At 44.2% G+C, this 26,082-nt stretch overlaps 1 protein-coding gene and 1 long non-coding RNA gene across 3 annotated transcripts in view; one reads left to right on the top strand and one right to left on the bottom strand.

The window, feature by feature from the left end:
- LOC103029152 (NACHT, LRR and PYD domains-containing protein 3-like) overlaps positions 1–26,082 on the top strand; it is a 442,571-nt gene that overhangs the window by 7,244 nt on the left and 409,245 nt on the right. The window lies entirely within an intron of this gene.
- Positions 16,362–22,129, bottom strand: LOC125789917 (uncharacterized). 2 transcript variants are annotated; one of them, XR_007429935.1, is made up of 3 exons: positions 21,926–22,129; positions 18,096–18,568; positions 16,362–16,879 (listed from the first exon to the last, which is right to left on the bottom strand). It is a non-coding gene; the product is annotated as an uncharacterized LOC125789917 (long non-coding RNA). The 2 variants fall into 2 exon arrangements; XR_007429934.1 differs by lacking the exon at positions 16,362–16,879 and adding an exon at positions 17,415–17,574.

Raw genomic sequence — 26,082 nt, 5'->3', positions numbered from 1 at the left:
ATCACTCTGACTGAGCTCTAGAGATCCTGTTTGCAGATGGGAGAAACTTTCAGCAGATAAACCATCACTGCAGCTCTCCAGCTATCTGATCTTTATGGAGGAAACAAAAACCTCACCTCTGTAAAAAACACATCTGGATTTTACAAAAAAACACCAGACTGTGAGAAACATGATTCTCTGATCTGATAAAATCTAGAATTAACTTTTTGGTGAGCGTGAAGGTTGGTGGAGTGTTGCAGTGGTGGTTGATCTTCTGGAACTTTCTTTCTGTAGATATATTCACAATCACCATTTAGTAACATATGTTAATGTTATGTTTTCTGACAGAGTCCAGAAGGAGACTCCAGAAATCAGCAGGAGAAATATGGACTCCATATTAAAGGTGTGTAGGTGTGACTAATGTCAGAGCACATGTGAACACTATAAAATGTGATTTGATGTTTTAAACTTTAAATATAAAGTGATATGATATAAACTATTATTGTAGAATTTGTAGATATCATTTCAGAAAAGATCCAACATATTACTGTTCAGTTAACTAAATTTAATGTTTTGCATTTTCTTACTCGTAAGAAAGTAAGAAAGTAAGAATTTTCAATTACGGCTGTTTTTATTATTGTAGCATGAAAAATAATGTAATATTTATATTTAGCAGTAGTTTTAGTTTGGCCAATTAGATCTTTAATATCCATTAACATACTCTATAAAATACAGAACGAGTACAACAGTATATGTGTTATAGATTTAGTGAGATTGTGTTTGTCTATAATTGTGATTTACATAATGATTAAGTCACACATCAGTAATGTCATACATTCATTTACGATAAAGACCATTTATTAATATTAGTCATTGCTTTAGAGCCACATAGATTACATTATGTTTTCATATTAAACTGTTAAACAGTTCCACACTATAATAACATGTTCTGTTATATTCTGAGAAACTCTGATTTCTGAGGGTTAGAAATAATATTTAAAAAGTTTTGCCGTTGATCTCAATCCAACACAACACATCCCATATCCAAAACATTATATTGACATAAACCACAAATTATTTTATAAAACTATTATCTGTTCTGGTCTTACTACCATATTTTACCATGTGTTTAATCAGGAACTGGAGCACAAAGTCATTTCTCTGGTAAAGAATCAGCTGGAGAGGTTTCTGAAGATGCTGAAGAATCTGGATTACCCAGCATGCTCTGGGAGAGAGGAGGAGGATGAGGAGGATCAGAGTGGTGTCAGAGAGGGAGCGCTGAAGATCACACTGCACGTCCTGAGAAACATGAACCAGACAGACCTCGCTAACAAACTGCAGACCAGTGAGAGTCATGTGATTTCTCATTATGTAAATTAATTTAGAATTTAAAGAGAAGAGAATTTAAGAGATAATGGAGAGTTATAGATAATGTAGAAACAGGTTCTGAGTTATGAGTGTGAGTAGGTGATAGTATATATTCAGTGTTAATGGTAAAGAGATAATGTAGAGCTATAGATAATGTAGAAACAGGTTCTGAGTTATGAGTGTGAGTAGGTGATGGTATATGTTCAGTGTTAATGTTAAAGAGATAATGTAGAGCTATAGATAATGTAGAAACAGGTTCTGAGTTATGAGTGTGAGTAGGTGATAGTATATATTCAGTGTTAATGGTAAAGAGATAATGTAGAGCTATAGATAATGTAGAAACAGGTTCTGAGTTATGAGTGTGAGTAGGTGATAGTATATATTCAGTGTTAATGGTAAAGAGATAATGTAGAGCTATAGATAATGTAGAAACAGGTTCTGAGTTATGAGTGTGAGTAGGTGATGGTATATGTTCAGTGTTAATGTTAAAGAGATAATGTAGAGCTATAGATAATGTAGAAACAGGTTCTGAGTTATGAGTGTGAGTAGATGATGGTATATGTTCAGTGTTAATGTTAAAGAGATAATGTAGAGCTATAGATAATGTAGAAACAGGTTCTGAGTTATGAGTGTGAGTAGGTGATGGTATATATTCAGTGTTAATGTTAAAGAGATAATGTAGAGCTATAGATAATGTAGAAACAGGTTCTGAGTTATGAGTGTGAGTAGGTGATGGTATATATTCAGTGTTAATGTTAAAGAGATAATGGAGAGCTATAGATAATGTAGAAACAGGTTCTGAGTTATGAGTGTGAGTAGGTGATGGTATATGTTCAGTGTTAATGTTAAAGAGATAATGTAGAGCTATAGATAATGTAGAAACAGGTTCCATATTATATTTTACTTTATTTAGTGTGATAAGAGCATTCATTGTTTAAATAAACACACTGGTAGTGATCTCTCAGACAGGATCTGAACCAGGTGAGGGCAGATCTTTTAATTCCTGTAAGATTTTAAAACCTATCGAGCAGAATAGCGTAATCTATGGGGTTGAAGGCAGCAATAAAATCTAGCAATACAAAGATGGCAGTGCTGAGATTTCCAATTTAAGAGATTTATGTACGTAGCACATGCTAAGAGATGAATTGACTAGGTCAAGTAATGGTTTATCAGCATTTAACATTGCCTCTGTTGAAGAACTGTGTTGGTACCAGATCTTTTTATTTCTATAAGATTCGAGCAGAATAGCGTAATCTATGGGGTTGAAGGCAGCAATAAACAGCAGCAGAGCGTTCGTTCGCTCTGTTAGTGCGCGCACCGAAATATTGCTGTTCATCCGGGTGTATTAAACCGAACTGGCCGAACCGAACAGTATGATAAAATACAGAGAACCGTTCCATCCCTAATTTATAGTAATATCATATTAATAGTATAGTAATAATACATTAATAGTAAACTAATGTGTTAATATGTGCTTTATTTTTTCTATTTTTCTCTGTTTATTAGAACTGGCTCCATCCTGCCACCGAAAGATCAAATCTACTCTGACGGAGAAGTTTCAGAAAATTAATGAAGGAATCTCAAATGCTGGAACCTCAGTCCTTCTGAATGAGATCTACGCAGATCTGTACATCACAGAGGGAGGGAGTGGAGAGGTCAATAATGAACATGAGGTCAGACAGATTGAAGCAGCATCCAGGAGACCAGCAACACAGGAGACACCCATCAAATGTAACGACCTCTTTAAAGACCAGTCCATCAGAACTGTGCTGACTAAAGGAGTTGCTGGAATTGGAAAAACAGTCTCTGTGCAGAAGTTCATTCTGGACTGGACTGAAGGAAAAGCCAATCAGGATGTTCTCTTCATATTTCCACTTCCTTTTAGAGAACTGAATCTGATGAAGACTGAAAAAATCAGTCTGGAGGATCTTCTTTATCAGTTTTTTAAAGATACAAAATACTTAAAACCAGGAGATTATCATCGTTACAAAGTCATGTTCATCTTTGATGGTCTGGATGAATGTCGACTTCCTCTAGATTTCCAGAACAATAAGAGAGTATCTGATGTAACACAGTCAGCCTCAGTGGATGTGCTGCTGACAAACCTCATCCAGGGGAACCTGCTTCCCTCTGCTCTCCTATGGATAACTACTCGACCAGCAGCAGCCAATCAGATCCCTCCTGACTGTATTGATCAGGTAACAGAGGTACGAGGGTTCAGTGACCCTCAGAAAGAGGAATACTTCAGGAAAAGGATCAGAGATCAGAGCCTTGCTAAAAGAATCATTACACACATGAAGTCCTCCAGAAGCCTCTACATCATGTGCCACATCCCAGTCTTCTGCTGGATCTCAGCCACTGTTCTAGAGAGGATGTTGGGTGAAGCAGAGGGAGGAGAGATCCCCAAGACTCTGACTCAAATGTTCACACACTTCCTTATCTTTCAGATCAAACACCGCAGCCAGAAGTACCAAAGAAAAAGTGATGTTGATCTTGAGCAGACTAGAGAGATTATTCTGGCTCTGGGAAAACTGGCTTTCCAACAGCTGGAGAAAGGAAACCTGATCTTCTATGAGGAAGATCTGAGAAAGTGCAGCATTGATGACAGAGAAGTGTCCGTGTACTCAGGAGTGTGCACCCAGATCTTCAGACAGGAGTTTGGACTTCACCTGGGGAAGGTTTTCAGCTTTGTGCATCTGAGTGTTCAGGAGTTTCTGGCTGCTTTATATGCGTTTCTGTCCTTCATCTCCAACAACAGAAATGTTCTATCTAGATTTTTCTATTTTTTTGTAAAAAAAGGAACAATGTCTGACTTCCTGAAGAGAGCCGTGGACAAGGCCTTACAGAGTGAGAACGGACACCTGGACCTTTTCCTCCGATTCCTTCTGGGTCTCTCACTGGAGTCCAATCAGACTCTCTTACGAGGTCTCCTGATACAGACAGAGAACATCTCTCACAGTAAAGAGGAAGTAGTGGAGTACATCAAGCAGAAGATCAGGGAGAATCCCTCTCCAGAGAAAACTATCAGTCTGTTCCACTGTCTGAATGAACTGAATGATCATTCTCTAGTGCAGGAAGTCCAGAAATACCTGAACAGAGGAGGGTCCAGTGATCTCAGTGGAGTTACTCTCTCTCCTGATCAGTGGTCAGCTGTGGCGTTTGTGATGCTGAATTCAGAAGAGGAGCTGAATGAGTTTGACCTGAGGAAATTTCAGAGATCAGAAGAATGTTTTCTGAGGCTGCTGCCAGTGGTGAAAGTATCCAGGAAGGTTGAGTGAGTATTTTCATTATTCAGTGTTTAATCTGTGCTGTTTTATATTTTGTAATATTGATTAGTCTGTGTTTTTATTGATTATTTAAACATATCAATCAGGGGTGCGTTTCCCGAAAGTGATCACTATTAGTAAATAACAAATTAACTAGTGCAGAACCTGAGAGAAGAACAAGTCAGTTCTACAAGTATTTCCCAAAGAGCTTTACAAACCAAAACTTAAACAAGTTCAAAGAACATCTTTGTTGATTCCACCTCTGAAACACCTCAATCAAATCACAAACATTGTTTCAGTTCTGCCAAGTATATATAAATAATTCACTATTATGCTTTAAAAAATCAGAAAAGTGTTGGATACATATTCTGAAATTTAAATAATAAAATAACATATTTAGGCATTATCTAATATTTGTAAACACACACATGACTATATAGATAAACAAAAAATCCATATTAATGATAAAACCTATTATTAAAACAAATACTTCTAAAACGTGCACACAAAAAATAATTTGGTCCATCAACCAAATCGTTCACTCAATCACTCCAACCTCCAGCCTATAAATACATAGTTTGGGATAGAAATATCACTTCCTTGCTTAGATGAGGAAGAAGGGCCAACACAGGAAGTAAGAGATAACAACACTTCACTAAAGATGAAATTAACATCTTGTTGGTGTGTTATGGTTGGGCTCATTCTATTAAGTGATCTCAATCAATCAATCAATAAATCAATCAATCAATCAACCTTTATTTTCACTCAGGAAAAACATTGAGGGTGACCCTCATTTACAATGTTGCCGAGCCTTTATAACATCAAAGGGATTGAACACATTTAATAATAATTTAGAAATAATAAGAAATAAAATGGTAAAAAAATAAAAGAAGTACTAATTTTAAATCAAAAATTAATTAAAATGTATATGTAAAACAGAAAATTCTAAAATTCCATAATAAAACTTTGACACGTAAAAAGTAAAAAATGTATAAAATATAAAAGAAGTAAATAGATAATAGCAAAAGTAAAGTAAAATGTTAAAAACGATAAGTGATTAAATGAAAAACTGTGAATGAACTAAGAACAAGAATGAAAATATAAAACATTAAAACAAAATAAAAAATAAAAAAATTAAGTAATACTACATAAACAAAAATAAATAAATACAAATAAAAAATTATATAAAATAAAATAGAATGAGAAAAAAAGATAAACTAATAAAAAAATAATTTAAAACCGTCACAGGCTTTCTGATGGTGATTAGAATATAAAAGTTTAAAATGATTCAGTGAGAAATGGCTTTTAATATTTCAACTTCGATATTCGTTTTTATAAAAAACAGCTACTCCACCTCCTCTTGATTTTCTGCCTATTCTGTAAAACATTAATTTTTCTAAAGCTACATCAGTGTCACTTACATGATGCCTGAGCCAGATTTCTGTCAGAATTAAAATATCGGGATCAGCCTGGGCACTTAAAATTTTCAGTTGGTCCATTTTATCTTTTTGCAGTAGACTTCTGATATTTAGATGCAGAATTCTAAGACCCTTTCTAAGTTTAAAACTATTAAATCATGGGGGATTTAATAAGAGGACACAATTGAAGGGGAGTGTAAATTAAGTTATTTGTATGGATAAAACTGTTAAAATGCTTTGCGTTTTTCTTTTTGTGATTATGGAAAGTGCTGGTCCTAGGATTACACACGGTGGCTATTGGTGAAATTAAATGAGTATTCTCATTTTTAGGCAGTCATCTAAGGTTTAAAACAGAGTAAAATATGTTGTGCCCTAAAATCTGTGAACCGAGACTGCTTGGATGGATTCTGTCGTGCCTGTAGAACGAGGGACGGTTCCATAACAGGTTAAAATTGTCAATAAAAGCCAGGCCATATTAGTATCAGTCCTGATCAAACAAATGCGAAATGTGACCTATAACTAATACCAACTACTCAAACCAATAAATGAACAATTAATAATGAGTAAGCAAATGCAGCAGCATTATTGCACAGTAACATCTCGATCACTGCACTTGCCAGCCCATGCCAGTTAGAGCTTAGATTCAGGTCGGGCTCAAGAAAATGATCTGTGATGTAGATGTCTGTTTTTAATGCTATTTTTATTTTATAAAACCCTATGCATTATACACACAATATAGCAGAGTAACAAATCAAACTGTTAAAAATATGTTGCATCAGATAGAATGTTATAATCACGCAGCTCTGGCACTGTGCGCACGTGAGCTTCTCACGCACTGCAGTGCGGTGTGCAGCTGCTAATAGTAATAATATATTTTTGTGTTTTTGCACTTTTGCACCGGGCTCGGGTCGGGTCAGGCTGGATTCTTTGGGGCCCGATTTAAACTCTAATGCCAGAACACAAGCCAGAGTGTACTGTCTTCCTAGTGTCCACACCGCCTCAAACTGCACCCTTGAGTGACCGCTAACAAAGCGCTCGGTGGTCGTGCTGTGTGTGGGGTAAACAGCCCGGTCAAATTTGAGTACATTTGTGAGCTGTTCTGCGCATCCTCTGAGCACTCTACCAGATATGCTGTTTGGTCCTGGGGCTTTCTGTGGGTTGACTCTGATTAGAGTTCTCCGCACATCAGCTGAGGACAGGCACAGTACCTGGTCGTTTGGAAGAGGTGTGGTCTTCCTTGCAGTCTTGTGGTTCTGTGCTTCGAACCTTGCATAGAAGTTGTTCAGCGCATCTGGAAGAGAGGGATCACTGTTACAAGCAGGTGGAGGTGTCTTGTAGTTGATGATGGCCTGGATGCCCTGCCACATGCGCCAAGTATCAGCAGTGTCCTGGAAGTGGGCGTGGATTTTCTTTGCGTAGGTGCGCTTTGCCTCTCTGATGCCCCGAGAGAGCTTGGCTCTAGCCGTTCTGAGGTTGTCACTTGCTTCTTGCGTTGGAGAGCAGGATGGATGGATGGATTTTGCAGGTGTAGGAGGGTCTCCTGGTCATAGATGTTGGTGCCAGTTGCTCTGATAGCAAACTCTTGCATGATTGCGAGTGTAGATCAGATTTTTAACAACAATTTGAACCAAATAGAACCATGTTTTGCTCCCGGCTCGCGCCGCCAACAGGACAATTCTCAATTCCACAGCTAAATCAATTAAGGTGTGGATGAAGGACCACCTGATCAAGACCCTGTCATGGCTAGCCCAATCTCCAGCCCTGTGTTACACCTTAGCCTGTGTCTGTCCAATGTCTTTCCTTTTTTTTGGTTCCTTCCTGCTCCTGTCCTCTGTTCTCTTGTTTACCTGTCATGTTTCCCAGCCATGTGCTACTGTTGTGTTTTGGTCTTGTCTCCGACTGAGCCCGGCCTTGTAATCTGTAACCCCTCCTGTCTCATTTGTTACTCTGCCCCCCTCATTACCTCCACAGGTGTTGCTAGTGTGTGCCTGTGTATAAATACCCCATGTGCTCCTTTGTTCTCTGTTGCGCTTTTTGTTTGACCGTGTCCTGTTACTCTGTCCAGATCATTTTTATATGTTTTGTTTAGCCTCAGACCTGCTGTTTTTTTTTGTCTGTTTTTTTTTGTCATAGTGTTTTGTTCTTTGTTAGTTTCTACATGTCTAATAAAAGTGACTTGCGCTTGCATCCGGCCTCCTCCTCCTTCGTGCTTTATGTAACACGGAGGAAGAGGCCAGATGCAAACGCAAGTCACTTTTTTTTAGGCACACACTAGGGATACCTGTGGAGTTAATGAGGGGGGGGCGGAGTAATTTCATTTATTCAGGGAAAACATCTATTCATACTAACCTGTCCCTATGTGAAAAAGAATTTGCCCCTAAACCTAATAACTCGACTGTGTCACCCTTGGTGGCAACAACTGAAATCAAGAGTTTGTGATAACTGTCAATGAGTCTTTCACATCTCTGTGGAGGAGTTTTGCTCTTCTGTAACACTGATCTTAATTGAGCCAAGTGAGACCTGCAATTCTTTAGATGTTGTTTTGTGTTCTTTTGGAGTAATTTTGTGGGCAGGTCACTCCTGGGAAGGTTCACCAGTAATCCATGTTTTTTCCATTTGTGAATAATAGCACTCACTGTGGTTCTCTGGCGTCTCAAAGCTTTAGAAATGACTTTGTAACCTTTTCCAGACTGAGAGATGATTAGTGTTACAGTAAATTTATGGGGGGTTAAATGATGATTAATCATCAAATCAAATTAAATGTATTTTTGTATAGCACTTTTTAAGTTGGCTTGTCAAAGCCAACTTACTGTTCTTCTTATTCTTCTTATTAAGTTGGCTTGGAAAAGCCAACTTATTGTTCTTCGTAATCTTCTTATTATTATTATTATTCTTACGCCTTTTTTTCTGTACGCTACTCCTCCTAGAGCTTTCAACGTAGAATCACGAAACTTTCACGGATCGTAGGACCTATGCCAACTTAGCGTGCTTGTGCTTTTTGGAGCGATTTATCGTACGGTTTTCGTAAAAACTTCGTAAACGTACGCATTTTTTCCCCATAGGAATGAATGGGGCGAAATTTTAAACGTCCGTAACCGCCACAATTTTTGAGATATGAAGACCAAATTTGGCGAGCTTATAGATCTTACCGAGATCTTTAAATTAATAGCAGGTTGCGAAGCGATACAACGTACGGTTTTCGTACAATTTTCGTACGAAGTTTTCCCATAGAAATGAATGGGGGGCCCAGAGTTCCATCTCGCACACGAGCAGCTCTGCGCACGGAACCCCTTCTCTCCCCTGCTCCTCCAGTACTGTGAGTGTATGGAGGAGCTGCTGTATGGAGCAGCTATCAGTCAAAAGTTTGGACACCCCGGCACCCCAGCCAGGGCTTTGCAACCACCTATTAACTGCTTAGCAACCACTCTCTCTTTCTCACTCTCTCTCTACTTCTCTCACTCTCTCTTTCTCACTCTCTCTCTACTTCTCTCACTCTCTCTTTCTCACTCTCTCTTTCTCACTCTCTCTCTACTTTTCACTCTCTCTTTTGCTCTCTACTTCTCTGTTTCTCACTCTCTTTTGCTCTCTACTTATCTACTTCTCACTCTCTCTTTTGCTCTCTACTTCTCTACTTCTCACTCTCTCTTTTGCTCTCTGCTTCTCTATTTCTCACTCTCTCTTTTGCTCTCTACTTCTCACACTCTCTTTTGCTTTCTACTTCTCTATTTCTCACTCTCTCTTTTGCTCTCTACTTCTCGCTCTCTCTTTTGCTCTCTACTTCTCACTCTCTCTTTTGCTCTCTACTTCTCTCTTTCTCACTCTCTCTACGTCTCTATTTCTCACTCTCTCTTTTGCTCTCTACTTCTCTATTTCTCACTCTCTTTTGCTCTCTACTTCTCTCTTTCTCACTCTCTCTCTACGTCTCTATTTCTCACACTCTTTCTCACTCTCTCTACTTCTCTATTTCTCACTCTCTCTTTTGCTCTCTACTTCTCTATTTCTCACTCTCTCTACGTCTCTATTTTTCACTCTCTCTTTTGCTCTCTACTTCTCTTTCTCACTCTCTTTTGCTCTCTACTTATCTCTTTCTCACGCTCTATGTCTCTATATCTTTTTCTCTCTACTTCTCTATTTCTCACTCTCTCTTTTGCTCTTTACATTTCTTTATTTCTCACTCTCTCTTTCTCACTCTCTCTCTCTACTTCTCTATTTCTCACTCTCTTTTGCTCTCTACTTCTCTATTTCTCACTCTCTTTCTCACTCTACTTCTGAATTTCTCACTCTCTTTCTCACTCTCTCTCTACGTCTCTATTTCTCACTCTCTCTTTTACTCTCTACTTCTCTATTTCTCACTCTTTCTTTCTCTCTCACTCTCTCTCTCTACGTCTAAATTTCTCTTTCTCGCTACTTTTCTATTTCTCTATTCTCTCTTACTCTTTCTTTATTTCTCGCTCTTCTCTCTACTTCTCTTTCACTCTACTTTTCTATGTCTTGCTTTCTCTTTCTATCTATCTCTCTACTACTTCCTCTTTCTTTCTCTACTTCTTTATTTCTCGATGTCCCTTTTTCTCTAATTCTCTTTTTCTCGCTCAATATTTCTCTCAACTTGTCACTCTTTTTCTCACATTCTCGCGTGTTCTTTCTCTTTTTCTCGCGGTTTTCTCCCTACTTCTTTATTTCTTGCTCTCCCTTTTTCTGTACTTCTACATTTAACACTCTCTCTTTTTCTCTACTTCAACCATTTTAGAAATGATAGCAACAACCTAGCAACCAGTTATCAACACCTTAGCAACCACCTGGTAAACATTAGCAACTGCCTAGCAACCACTTTAGAAATGATCACAACCGCTCAGCAACCATCTGGAATATGTTAGCAACTGCCTAGCAACCAGTTAGCAACACCTTAGCAACCACCTGGAAAATGTTAGCAACTGCCTAGAAACCACTTAGCAACCACTTTAGAAATGATCATAACTGCCTAGCAACCACTTAGCAACCATGTGGAATACGTTAGCAACTGCCTAGCAACCAGTTAGCAACACCTTAGCAACCACCTGGAAAACGTTAGCAACTGCCTAGCAACTGCTTAGCAACCACTTTAGAAATATTAGCAACTGCCTAGCAACCAGTTAGATACACCTTAGCAACCACCTGGAAAACATTAGCAAGTGCCTAGCAACCACTTAGCAACCATGTGGAATACGTTAGCAACTGCCTAGTAACCGTTTAGCAACCACCTCGGATACCATAGCAACACCTTAGCAACCGCCTAGCAACCACCTAGCAACACCTTAGCAACCACCCCGGATACCAAAGCAACACCTTAGCAACCACCTAGCAACCACCTAGCAACACCTTAGCAGCCACCCAGGATACCATAGCAACACCTTAGCAACCATCTAGCAACACCTTAGCAACCACCTAGCAACACCTTAGCAACCACCTAGCAACACCTTAGCAATCACCCCAGATACCATAGCAACACCTTAGCAACCACCTAGCAACCACCTAGCAACACCTTAGCAGCCACCCAGGATACCATAGCAACACCTTAGCAACCATCTAGCAACACCTTAGCAACCATCTAGCAACACCTTAGCAACCACCTAGCAACTCCTTAGCAACCAACCCGGATACCATAGCAACCGCCTAGCAACACCTTAGCAACCACCTAGCAACCACCTAGCAACACCTTAGCAACCACCCCGGATACCATAGCAACCGCTTAGCAACCACCTAGCAACACCCTAGCAACCACCTAGCAACACCTTGGCAACCACCCTGGATACCATAGCAACACCTTAGCAACCATCTAGCAACACCTTAGCAACCACCCCAGATACCATAGCAACACCTTAGCAACCACCTAGCAACACCTTAGGAACCACCCCAGACACCATAGCAACACCTTAGCAACCACCTAGCAACACCTTAGCAACCACCTTGCAACCACCTAGCAGCACCTTAGCAACCACCCCGGATACCATAGCAATACCTTAGCAACCGCCTAGCAACACCTTAGCAACCACCCTGGATACCATAGCAACACCTTAGCAACCGCCTAGCAACACATTAGCAACCACCTAGCAACCACCCGGATACCATAGCAACACCTTAGCAACCACCACAGATACCATAGCAACACCTTAGCAACCACCTAGCAACACCTTAGCAACCACCTAGCAACACCTTAGCAACCACCTAGCAACACCTTAGCAACCACCTAGCAACACCTTAGCAACCACCCCAGATACCATAGCAACACCTTAGCAACCACCTAGCAACACCTTAGCAACCACCTAGCAACACCTTAGCAACCACCCCGGATACCATAGCAACACCTTAGCAACCACCTAGCAACATTTTAGCAACCACCCCGGATACCATAACAACACCTTAGCAACCGCTTAGCAACCACCTAGCAACACCTTAGCAACCACCCAGGATACCATAACAACACCTTAGCAACCACCTAGCAACACCTTAGCAACCACCCCGGATACCATAGCAACACCTTACCAACCATCTAGCAACACCTTACCAACCACCCCAGATAGCATAGCAACACCCTAGCAACCACCTAGCAACACCTTAGCAACCACCCCAGATACCATAGCAACACCTTAGCAACCACATAGCAACACCTTAGCAACCACCTAGCAACCACCTAGCAACACCTTGGCAACACCCCAGATACCATAGCAACACCTTAACAACCACCTAGCAACCACCTAGCAACACCTTACCAACCACCCTGGATACCATAGCAACACCTTAGCAACCACCTAGCAACACCTAAGCAACCAACCCGGATACCATATCAACACCTTAGCAACCACTTGGAAACCATGTGGAATATGTTAGCAACTGCATAGCAACCAGTTAGCAACCACTTAGCAACCACCTGGAAAATATTAGAAACTGCCTAGCAACCACTTAACAACCATGTGGAATACATTAGCAATTGCCTAGCAACCAGTTAGCAACAGCTTAGCAACCACCTGGAATATGTAAGAATCTGCTTAGCAACCAATTAGCAAACACTAAGCAACGATGTGGAATACATTAGCAACTGCCTAGTAACTACCTAGCAACCACTTAGCAACACTTTACTTTATATAGGTATATATAAAGTAAAGTGTTTATATTACTTTATAAGACAAATATTAGCTTTTCACCATGTTAGCCAAAACTTTTTGGACTTTAACATTTAGCTGAAAGTCAACAGCAAAGCAACCACTCTTCACACGCTTTAGACAGAAATATCTTAGCAACCATTTTAACTTTTTCAACGTTATTAACGTACTTTTCCAAGCCAACTTAAAGTTCGTTATCGAACTTTCCTTTTCTAGTTATTATTATTATTATTCTCGCCACAATTTCTGTAACGCTACTCCTCCTACAGCTTTTAACGTAGAATCACGAAATTTTGCAGTATCGTAGTACCTATACCAACTTAGGTTGCTTGTGCTTTTTGAAGCGATATATCGTACGGTTTTCGTAAAAACTTCGTAAACGTACGCATTTTTTTCCCATAGGAATGAATGGGGAGAATTTTTAAACGTCCGTAACCGCCACAATTTTTGAGATACAAACGCCAAATTCGGCCAGCTTATAGATCTTATCGAGATCTTTAAACTAATAGAGGTTGCGAAGTGATACGACGTATGGTTTTCGTACAAATGTCGTACGAAGTTTTCCCATAGAAATGAATGGGGGGCCCAGAGTTCCATCTCACACACGAGCAGCTCTGCGCACGGAACCCCTTCTCTCCCCTGCTCCTCCAGTACTGTGAGTGTATGGAGGAGCTGCTGTATGGAGCAGCTATCAGTCAAAAGTTTGGACACCCCGGCACCCCAGCCAGGGTTTAGCAACCACCTATTAACTGCTTAGCAACCACCTGGAAAACGTTAGCAACTGCCTAGCAACCACTTAGCAACACCTTAGCAACCACCTGGAAAACGTTAGCAACTGCCTAGCAACCACTTAGCAACCACTTTAGAAATTATAGCAACTGCCTAGCAACCACTTAGCAACCACTTTAGAAATTATAGCAACTGCCTAGCAACCAGTTAGCAACACCTTAGCAACCACCTGGAAAACGTTAGCAACTGCCTAGCAACCACTTAGCAACACCTTAGCAACCACCTGGAAAACGTTAGCAACTGCCTAGCAACCACTTAGCAACCACTTTAGAAATTATAGCAACTGCCTAGCAACCAGTTAGCAACACCTTAGCAACCACCTGGAAAACGTTAGAAACAGCCTAGCAACCACTTAGCAACCACTTTAGAAATTATAGCAACTGCCTAGCAACCAGTTAGCAACACCTTAGCAACCACCTGGAAAACGTTAGCAACTGCCTAGCAACCACTTAGCAACACCTTAGCAACCACCTGGAAAACGTTAGCAACTGCCTAGCAACCACTTAGCAACCACTTTAGAAATGATAGCAACTGCCTAGCAACCACTTAGCAACACCTTAGCAACCACCAGGAAAACGTTAGAAACAGCCTAGCAACAGCTTAGCAACCACTTTAGAAACGATAGCAACTGCCTAGCAACCACTTAGCAACACCTTAGCAACCACTAGGAAAACGTTAGCAACTGCCTAGCAACCACTTAGCAACCACTTTAGAAATTATAGCAACTGCCTAGCAACCAGTTAGCAACACCTTAGCAACCACCTGGAAAACGTCAGCAACTGCCTAGCAACCACTTAGCAACACCTTAGCAACCACCTGGAAAACGTTAGCAACTGCCTAGCAACCACTTAGCAACCACTTTAGAAATTATAGCAACTGCCTAGCAACCAGTTAGCAACACCTTAGCAACCACCAGGAAAACGTTAGAAACAGCCTAGCAACAGCTTAGCAACCACTTTAGAAACGATAGCAACTGCCTAGCAACCACTTAGCAACACCTTAGCAACCACTAGGAAAACGTTAGCAACTGCCTAGCAACCACTTAGCAACCACTTTAGAAATTATAGCAACTGCCTAGCAACCAGTTAGCAACACCTTAGCAACCACCTGGAAAACGTTAGCAACTGCCTAGCAACCACTTAGCAACACCTTAGCAACCACCTGGAAAACGTTAGCAACGGCCTAGCAACCACTTAGCAACCACTTTAGAAATTATAGCAACTGCCTAGCAACCAGTTAGCAACACCTTAGCAACCACCAGGAAAACGTTAGAAACAGCCTAGCAACAGCTTAGCAACCACATTAGAAACGATAGCAACTGCCTAGCAACCACTTAGCAACACCTTAGCAACCACTAGGAAAACGTAAGCAACTGTTTAGCAACCGCCTTGCAACCACTTAGCAACCATGTGTAATACATTAGCGAATAACTAGCAACCGCTTAGCAACAGCTTAGCAACCACCTGTAAGACGTTAGCAACTGCCTAGCAACCACTTTCAAGATTTTAGCATTTATCCAAATGTTTTTAGATTTCAGGGTTTAACCAAACATTTTTGTTTTCAGCGTTTAACCAAACATTTTTAGGTTTCAACGTTTAACCAAACGTTTTTAGATTTCCGTGTTTTTGGCATTTAGCGTTTAGCAACCATTTTAACTTTTTAACGTTATTAGCGTTCTTTTCCAAGCCAACTTAAAGTTCGTTCACGAACTTTACCTTTTCTAGTTAAGTTGGCTTGTCAAAGCCAACTTACTGTTCTTCTTATTCTTCTTATTATTATTATTAAGTTGGCTTGGAAAAGCCAACTTACTGTTCTTCTTATTCTTCTTATTATTATTATTATTATTATTATTATTATTCTACGCTAAAATTTCTCAACGCTACTCCTCCTACAGTTTTCGAGCTAGAACCACCAAACTTCACAGGATGGTAGAACCCATAGCCGTGGAGTGTGCTTGTGCTTTTCTAAGCGATCGGAGAACCAGGGTTCTAGCACGGTTCCGTCAAAGTCACTTTTTTCCCCATAGACTTCCATTCACACTTTTTTCAAACTGCTCTAAAAGTCACAATTTTCAAGCTAGAACCACGAAATTCACAAGACATACAGAACTTGCAGAGACGTTTCAGACGATATGCTGATCTCACCGATACGATTTACGGTTTTCGTAAAATTATCGTACGAACTTTCCCCATAGGAATGAATGGGCGGAATGTTGGCCATCTCACACACACCAGCCGATCCTGCGCACGGCCCCCCTCTCTGCCCTGCTCCTCAGTACTGTATCTGTATGGAGAAGATACTGCTGAACACAACCCACACCAGAACCAATACCACACTACACACACACCACACACCACACACCACACCACACACACTTCAAACCACACATACCCCACACCACACACACTTCAAACCACACATACCCCACACCACACACACACCCCACACCACACACACACACTAACTACACACACACTTCAAACCACACATACCCCACACCACACACACACACTTCAAACCACACATACCCCACACCACACACGCTTCAAACCACACATAACCCACACCACACACACACCCCACACCACACACACACACTAACTACACACACACTTCAAACCACACATACCCCACACCACACACACACACTTCAAACCACACATACCCCACACCACACACGCTTCAAACCACACATAACCCACACCACACACACACCCCACACCACACACACACCCCACACCACACACACACTAACTACACACACACTTCAAACCACACATACCCCACACCACACACACACACTTCAAACCACACATACCCCACACCACACACGCTTCAAACCACACATAACCCACACCACACACACACTCCACACCACACAAACCCCACACCACACACACTTTAAACCACACACACTCCACAGCTCACATAGCCCACACCACACACACTCCACCCCACACACACTTCATACCCCACACCACACACACTTTAAACCACACACAAACTCCACAGCTCACATACCCCACACCACACACACTCCACCCCACACATACCACACACACTTCACACCCCACACCACACACACTCCACAGCACACATACCCCACACGTCACACACTTCAAACCACACATACCCCACACCACACACACTCCACACCACACAAACCACACACCACACACACTTCAAACCACACATACCCCACACCACACACACTTCAAACCACACATACCCCACACCACACACACTTCAAACCACACATACCCCACACCACACACACTCCACACCACACAAACCCCACACCACACACACTTCAAACCACACAAACCCCACACCACACACACTTCAAACCACACATACCCCACACCACACACACTTCAAACCACACATACCCCACACCACACACACTTCAAACCACACATACCCCACACCACACACTCCACACCACACAAACCCCACACCACACAAACCCCACACCACACACACCCCACACCACACACACTTCAAACCACACATACCCCACACCACACACACTTCAAACCACACATACCCCACACCACACACACTCCACACCACACAAACCCCACACCACACACACTTTAAACCACACACACTCCACAGCTCACATAGCCCACACCACACACACTCCACCCCACACACACTTCATACCACACACCACACACACTTTAAACCACACACATACCACACACACTTCACACCCCACACCACACACACTCCACAGCTCACATACCCCACACCACACACACTCCACCACACACATACCACACACACTTCACACCCCACAACACACACACTCCACAGCACACATACCCCACACCACACACACTTCAAACCACACATACCCCACACCACACACACTCCACACCACACAAACCCCACACCACACACACTTCACACCACACAAACCCCACACCACACACACTTCAAACCACACATACCCCACACCACACACACTTCAAACCACACATACCCCACACCACACACACTTCAAACCACACATACCCCACACCACACACACTCCACACCACACAAACCCCACACCACACACACTTCAAACCACACAAACCCCACACCACACACACTTCAAACCACACATACCCCACACCACACACACTTCAAACCACACATACCCCACACCACACAAACCCCACACCACACACACTTTAAACCACACACACTCCACAGCTCACATAGCCCACACCACACACACTCCACCCCACACACACTTCATACCCAACACCACACACACTTTCAACCACACACACACTCCACAGCTCACATACCCCACACCACACACACTCCACCACACACATACCACAGACACTTCACACCCCACACCACACACACTCCACATCACACATACCCCACACCACACACACTTCAAACCACACATACCCCACACCACACACGCTCCACACCACACAAACCCCACACCACACACACTTCAAACCACACATACCCCACACCACACACACTTCAAACCACACATACCCCACACCACACACACTTCAAACCACACATACCCCACACCACACACACTCCACACCACACAAACCCCACACCACACACACTCCACAACACACACACTCCACACCTAATACACACAACTCAGCCCACACTCCACCACACATACACCACACTCCACCCCACATTCCAAACACACCACACCAAACACACTCCACAACCCACTCCACACCCCACACACTCCACACCACACTACACAACTTAGTAACTATTTGACAAGCCAACTTAAAGTTCGTTCACGAACTTTGCCTTTTCTAGTTATTATTATTATTCTACGCTAAAATTTCTCAACGCTACTCCTCCTACAGTTTTCGAGCTAGAACCACCAAACTTCACAGGATGGTAGAACCCATAGCCGTGGAGTGTGCTTGTGCTTTTCTAAGCGATCGGAGAACCAGGGTTCTAGCACGGTTCCGTCAAAGTCACTTTTTTCCCCATAGACTTCCATTCACACTTTTTTCAAACTGCTCTAAAAGTCACAATTTTCAAGCTAGAACCACGAAATTCACAAGACATACAGAACTTGCAGAGACGTTTCAGACGATATGCTGATCTCACCGATACGATTTACGGTTTTCGTAAAATTATCGTACGAACTTTCCCCATAGGAATGAATGGGCGGAATGTTGGCCATCTCACACACACCAGCCGATCCTGCGCACGGCCCCCCTCTCTGCCCTGCTCCTCAGTACTGTATCTGTATGGAGAAGAGACTGCTGAACACAACCCACACCAGAACCAATACCACACTACACACACACCACACAAACTCCACATACCACACACTCTACACACCCCACACACTCCACACCACACATACCCCACACCACACATACCCCACACCACACATACCCCACACCACACACACCAAACCCCACACACACACACCACACACTCTACACACCCCACACAACACACAGTCCACTTCCCACACTACATACACTCCACACCACACACAATCCACATCACACACACTCCACATCACACACACTCCACACCACACACACTCCACACTTCACACCCCACTCCACAGCCCACACCACACACACTCTACACACCACACACACCACACACAGTCCACAGCCCACACTACACACACTCCACACCACACATACCCCACACCACATACTCCACATCCCACCCCAAACACACTCCACACCCCACCCCACACACAACCAACACCACACCACACACTCTACACACCCCACACACTCCACACCCCACGCACTCCACACCACAAACACTTCAAACCACACATACCCCACACCACACACACTTCAAACCACACATAACCCACACCACACACACACTCCACACCACACAAACCCCACACCACACACACTTTAAACCACACACACTCCACAGCTCACATAGCCCACACCACACACACTCCACCCCACACACACTTCATACCCCACACCACACACACTTTAAACCACACACAAACTCCACAGCTCACATACCCCACACCACACACACTCCACCCCACACATACCACACACAATTCACACAACACCACACACTCCACACCACACATACCCCACACCACACACACTCCATACCACACACACACTCCACAGCTCACATACCCCACACCACACACACTTCACACCACACATACCCCACACCCCACACACTCCATACCACACACACACTCTACAGCTCACATACCCCACACCACACACACTCCACCCCAAACATACCACACACTTCACACCCCACACCACACATACCCCACACTCTCCATACCACACACACACTCCACAGCTCACATACCCCACACCATACACACTCCACCCCACACATACCACACACACTTCACACCCCACACCACACATACCCCACACTCTCCATACCACGCACACACTCCACAGCTCACATACCCCACACCATAAACACTCCACCCCACACATACCACACACACTTCACACCCCACACCACACACACTCCACAGCACACATACCCCACACCACACACACTTCAAACCACACATACCCCACACCACACACACTTCAAACCACACATACCCCACACCACACACACTTCAAACCACACATACCCCACACCACACACACTTCAAACCACACAAACCCCACACCACACACACTTCAAACCACACAAACCCCACACCACACACACTTCAAACCACACAAACCCCACACCACACACACTTCAAACCACACATACCCCACACCACACACACTTCAAACCACACATACCCCACACCACACACGCTTCAAACCACACATACCCCACACCACACACGCTTCAAACCACACATAACCCACACCACACACACACTCCACACCACACACACACCCCACACCACACACACACACTAACTACACACACACTTCAAACCACACATACCCCACACCACACACACACACTTCAAACCACACATACCCCACACCACACACGCTTCAAACCACACATAACCCACACCACACACACACCCCACACCACACACACACACTAACTACACACACACTTCAAACCACACATACCCCACACCACACACACACACTTCAAACCACACATACCCCACACCACACACGCTTCAAACCACACATAACCCACACCACACACACACTCCACACCACACAAACCCCACACCACACACACTTTAAACCACACACACTCCACAGCTCACATAGCCCACACCACACACACTCCACCCCACACACACTTCATACCCCACACCACACACACTTTAAACCACACACAAACTCCACAGCTCACATACCCCACACCACACACACTCCACCCCACACATACCACACACACTTCACACCCCACACCACACACACTCCACAGCACACATACCCCACACCACACACACTTCAAACCACACATACCCCACACCACACACACTTCAAACCACACATACCCCACACCACACACACTTCAAACCACACATACCCCACACCACACACACTCCACACCACACAAACCCCACACCACACACACTTCAAACCACACAAACCCCACACCACACACACTTCAAACCACACATACCCCACACCACACACACACTTCAAACCACACATACCCCACACCACACACACTTCAAACCACACATACCCCACACCACACACACTTCAAACCACACATACCCCACACCACACACACTCCACACCACACAAACCCCACACCACACACACTTCAAACCACACAAACCCCACACCACACACACTTCAAACCACACATACCCCACACCACACACACTTCAAACCACACATACCCCACACCACACACACTCCACACCAAACAAACCCCACACCACACACACTTTAAACCACACACACACTCCACAGCTCACATACCCCACACACATACCACACATACTTCACACCCCATGCACTCCACACACACCACACTCTACACACCACACCACACACACTCCACACCACACCACACTCCACACCTAATACACACAACTCACCCCACACTCCACCACACATACACCACACTCCACCCCACATTCCAAACACACCACACCAAACACACTCCACAACCCACTCCACATCCCACACACTCCACACCACACTACACAACTTAGTAACTATTTGACAAGCCAACTTAAAGTTCGTTCACGAACTTTGCCTTTTCTAGTTATTATTATTATTCTACGCTAAAATTTCTCAACGCTACTCCTCCTACAGTTTTCGAGCTAGAACCACCAAACTTCACAGGATGGTAGAACCCATAGCCGTGGAGTGTGCTTGTGCTTTTCTAAGCGATCGGAGAACCAGGGTTCTAGCACGGTTCCGTCAAAGTCACTTTTTTCCCCATAGACTTCCATTCACACTTTTTTCAAACTGCTCTAAAAGTCACAATTTTCAAGCTAGAACCACGAAATTCACAAGACATACAGAACTTGCAGAGACGTTTCAGACGATATGCTGATCTCACCGATACGATTTACGGTTTTCGTAAAATTATCGTACGAACTTTCCCCATAGGAATGAATGGGCGGAATGTTGGCCATCTCACACACACCAGCCGATCCTGCGCACGGCCCCCCTCTCTGCCCTGCTCCTCAGTACTGTATCTGTATGGAGAAGATACTGCTGAACACAACCCACACCAGAACCAATACCACACTACACACACACCACACACCACACAAACTCCACATACCACACACTCTACACACCCCACACACTCCACACCACACATACCCCACACCACACATACCCCACACCACACATACCCCACACCACACACACCAAACCCCACACACACACACCACACACTCTACACACCCCACACAACACACAGTCCACTTCCCACACTACATACACTCCACACCACACACAATCCACATCACACACACTCCACATCACACACACTCCACACCACACACTCCACACTTCACACCCCACTCCACAGCCCACACCACACACACTCTACACACCACACACACCCCACACCACACACAGTCCACAGCCCACACTACACACACTCAACACCACACATACCCCACACCACATACTCCACATCCCACCCCAAACACACTCCACACCCCACCCCACACACAACCAACACCACACCACACACTCTACACACCCCACACACTCCACACCCCACGCACTCCACACCACAAACACTTCAAACCACACATACCCCACACCACACACACTTCAAACCACACATAACCCACACCACACACACACTCCACACCACACAAACCCCACACCACACACACTTTAAACCACACACACTCCACAGCTCACATAGCCCACACCACACACACTCCACCCCACACACACTTCATACCCCACACCACACACACTTTAAACCACACACAAACTCCACAGCTCACATACCCCACACCACACACACTCCACCCCACACATACCACACACAATTCACACAACACCACACACTCCACACCACACATACCCCACACCACATACACTCCATACCACACACACACTCCACAGCTCACATACCCCACACCACACACACTTCACACCACACATACCCCACACCCCACACACTCCATACCACACACACACTCTACAGCTCACATACCCCACACCACACACACTCCACCCCAAACATACCACACACTTCACACCCCACACCACACATACCCCACACTCTCCATACCACACACACACTCCACAGCTCACATACCCCACACCATACACACTCCACCCCACACATACCACACACACTTCACACCCCACACCACACACACTCCACAGCACACATACCCCACACCACACACACTTCAAACCACACATACCCCACACCACATACACTCCACACCACACAAACCCCACACCACACACACTTCAAACCACACATACCCCACACCACACACACTTCAAACCACACATACCCCACACCACACACACTCCACACCACACAAACCCCACACCACACACACTTCAAACCACACAAACCCCACACCACACACACTTCAAACCACACAAACCCCACACCACACACACTTCAAACCACACATACCCCACACCACACACACTTCAAACCACACATACCCCACACCACACACACTTCAAACCACACATACCCCACACCACACACACTTCAAACCACACATACCCCACACCACACACGCTTCAAACCACACATAACCCACACCACACACACACTCCACACCACACACACACCCCACACCACACACACACACTAACTACACACACACTTCAAACCACACATACCCCACACCACACACACACACACTTCAAACCACACATACCCCACACCACACACGCTTCAAACCACACATAACCCACACCACACACACACCCCACACCACACACACACCCCACACCACACACACACACTAACTACACACACACTTCAAACCACACATACCCCACACCACACACACACACTTCAAACCACACATACCCCACACCACACACGCTTCAAACCACCCATAACCCACACCACACACACACTCCACACCACACAAACCCCACACCACACACACTTTAAACCACACACACTCCACAGCTCACATAGCCCACACCACACACACTCCACCCCACACACACTTCATACCCCACACCACACACACTTTAAACCACACACAAACTCCACAGCTCACATACCCCACACCACACACACTCCACCCCACACATACCACACACACTTCACACCCCACACCACACACACTCCACAGCACACATACCCCACACCACACACACTTCAAACCACACATACCCCACACCACACACACTCCACACCACACAAACCCCACACCACACACACTTCAAACCACACATACCCCACACCACACACACTTCAAACCACACATACCCCACACCACACACACTTCAAACCACACATACCCCACACCACACACACTCCACACCACACAAACCCCACACCACACACACTTCAAACCACACAAACCCCACACCACACACACTTCAAACCACACATACCCCACACCACACACACACACTTCAAACCACACATACCCCACACCACACACACTTCAAACCACACATACCCCACACCACACACACTCCACACCACACAAACCCCACACCACACACACTTCAAACCACACAAACCCCACACCACACACACTTCAAACCACACATACCCCACACCACACACACTTCAAACTACACATACCCCACACCACACACACTCCACACCACACAAACCCCACACCACACACACTTTAAACCACACACACTCCACAGCTCACATAGCCCACACCACACACACTCCACCCCACACACACTTCATACCCCACACCACACACACTTTAAACCACACACACACTCCACAGCTCACACACCCCACACCACACACACTCCACCACACACATACCACACACACTTCACACCCCACACCACACACACTCCACAGCACACATACCCCACACCACACACACTTCAAACCACACATACCCCACACCACACACACTCCACACCACACAAACCCCACACCACACACACTTCAAACCACACATACCCCACACCACACACACTTCAAACCACACATACCCCACACCACACACACTTCAAACCACACATACCCCACACCACACACACTCCACACCACACAAACCCCACACCACACACACTCCACAACACACACACTCCACACCTAATACACACAACTCACCCCACACTCCACCACACATACACCACACTCCACCCCACATTCCAAACACACCACACCAAACACACTCCACAACCCACTCCACACCCCACACACTCCACACCACACTACACAACTTAGTAACTATTTGACAAGCCAACTTAAAGTTCGTTCACAAACTTTGCCTTTTCTAGTTATTATTCTTCCTCACTTTTGTTAAACGCTACTCCTCCTAGGGCTTTTAACGTAGAATCACGAAACTTTCAGGGATCGTGGGACCTATAGTGAATTACGTTGCTTGTGCTTTTTGGAGCGATATATCGTACGGTTTTCGTAAAAACTTCGTAAACGTACGCCCTTTTTTCCATAGACAATGAACTAGAAGATTTTTGAACGGCTGTGAACGTCAGAATTTTTGAGATATGAAGACGAAATTCGGATGGTCTATAGAACTTAGTGAGTTCTTTCCGAAAATATGCTTTACGA

The sequence above is a fragment of the Astyanax mexicanus genome, unplaced genomic scaffold, assembly GCF_023375975.1.
Source record: "Astyanax mexicanus isolate ESR-SI-001 unplaced genomic scaffold, AstMex3_surface scaffold_32, whole genome shotgun sequence".
NCBI lineage: Eukaryota > Metazoa > Chordata > Actinopteri > Characiformes > Acestrorhamphidae > Astyanax > Astyanax mexicanus.
This window is presented reverse-complemented; position numbering and strand designations above follow the sequence as displayed.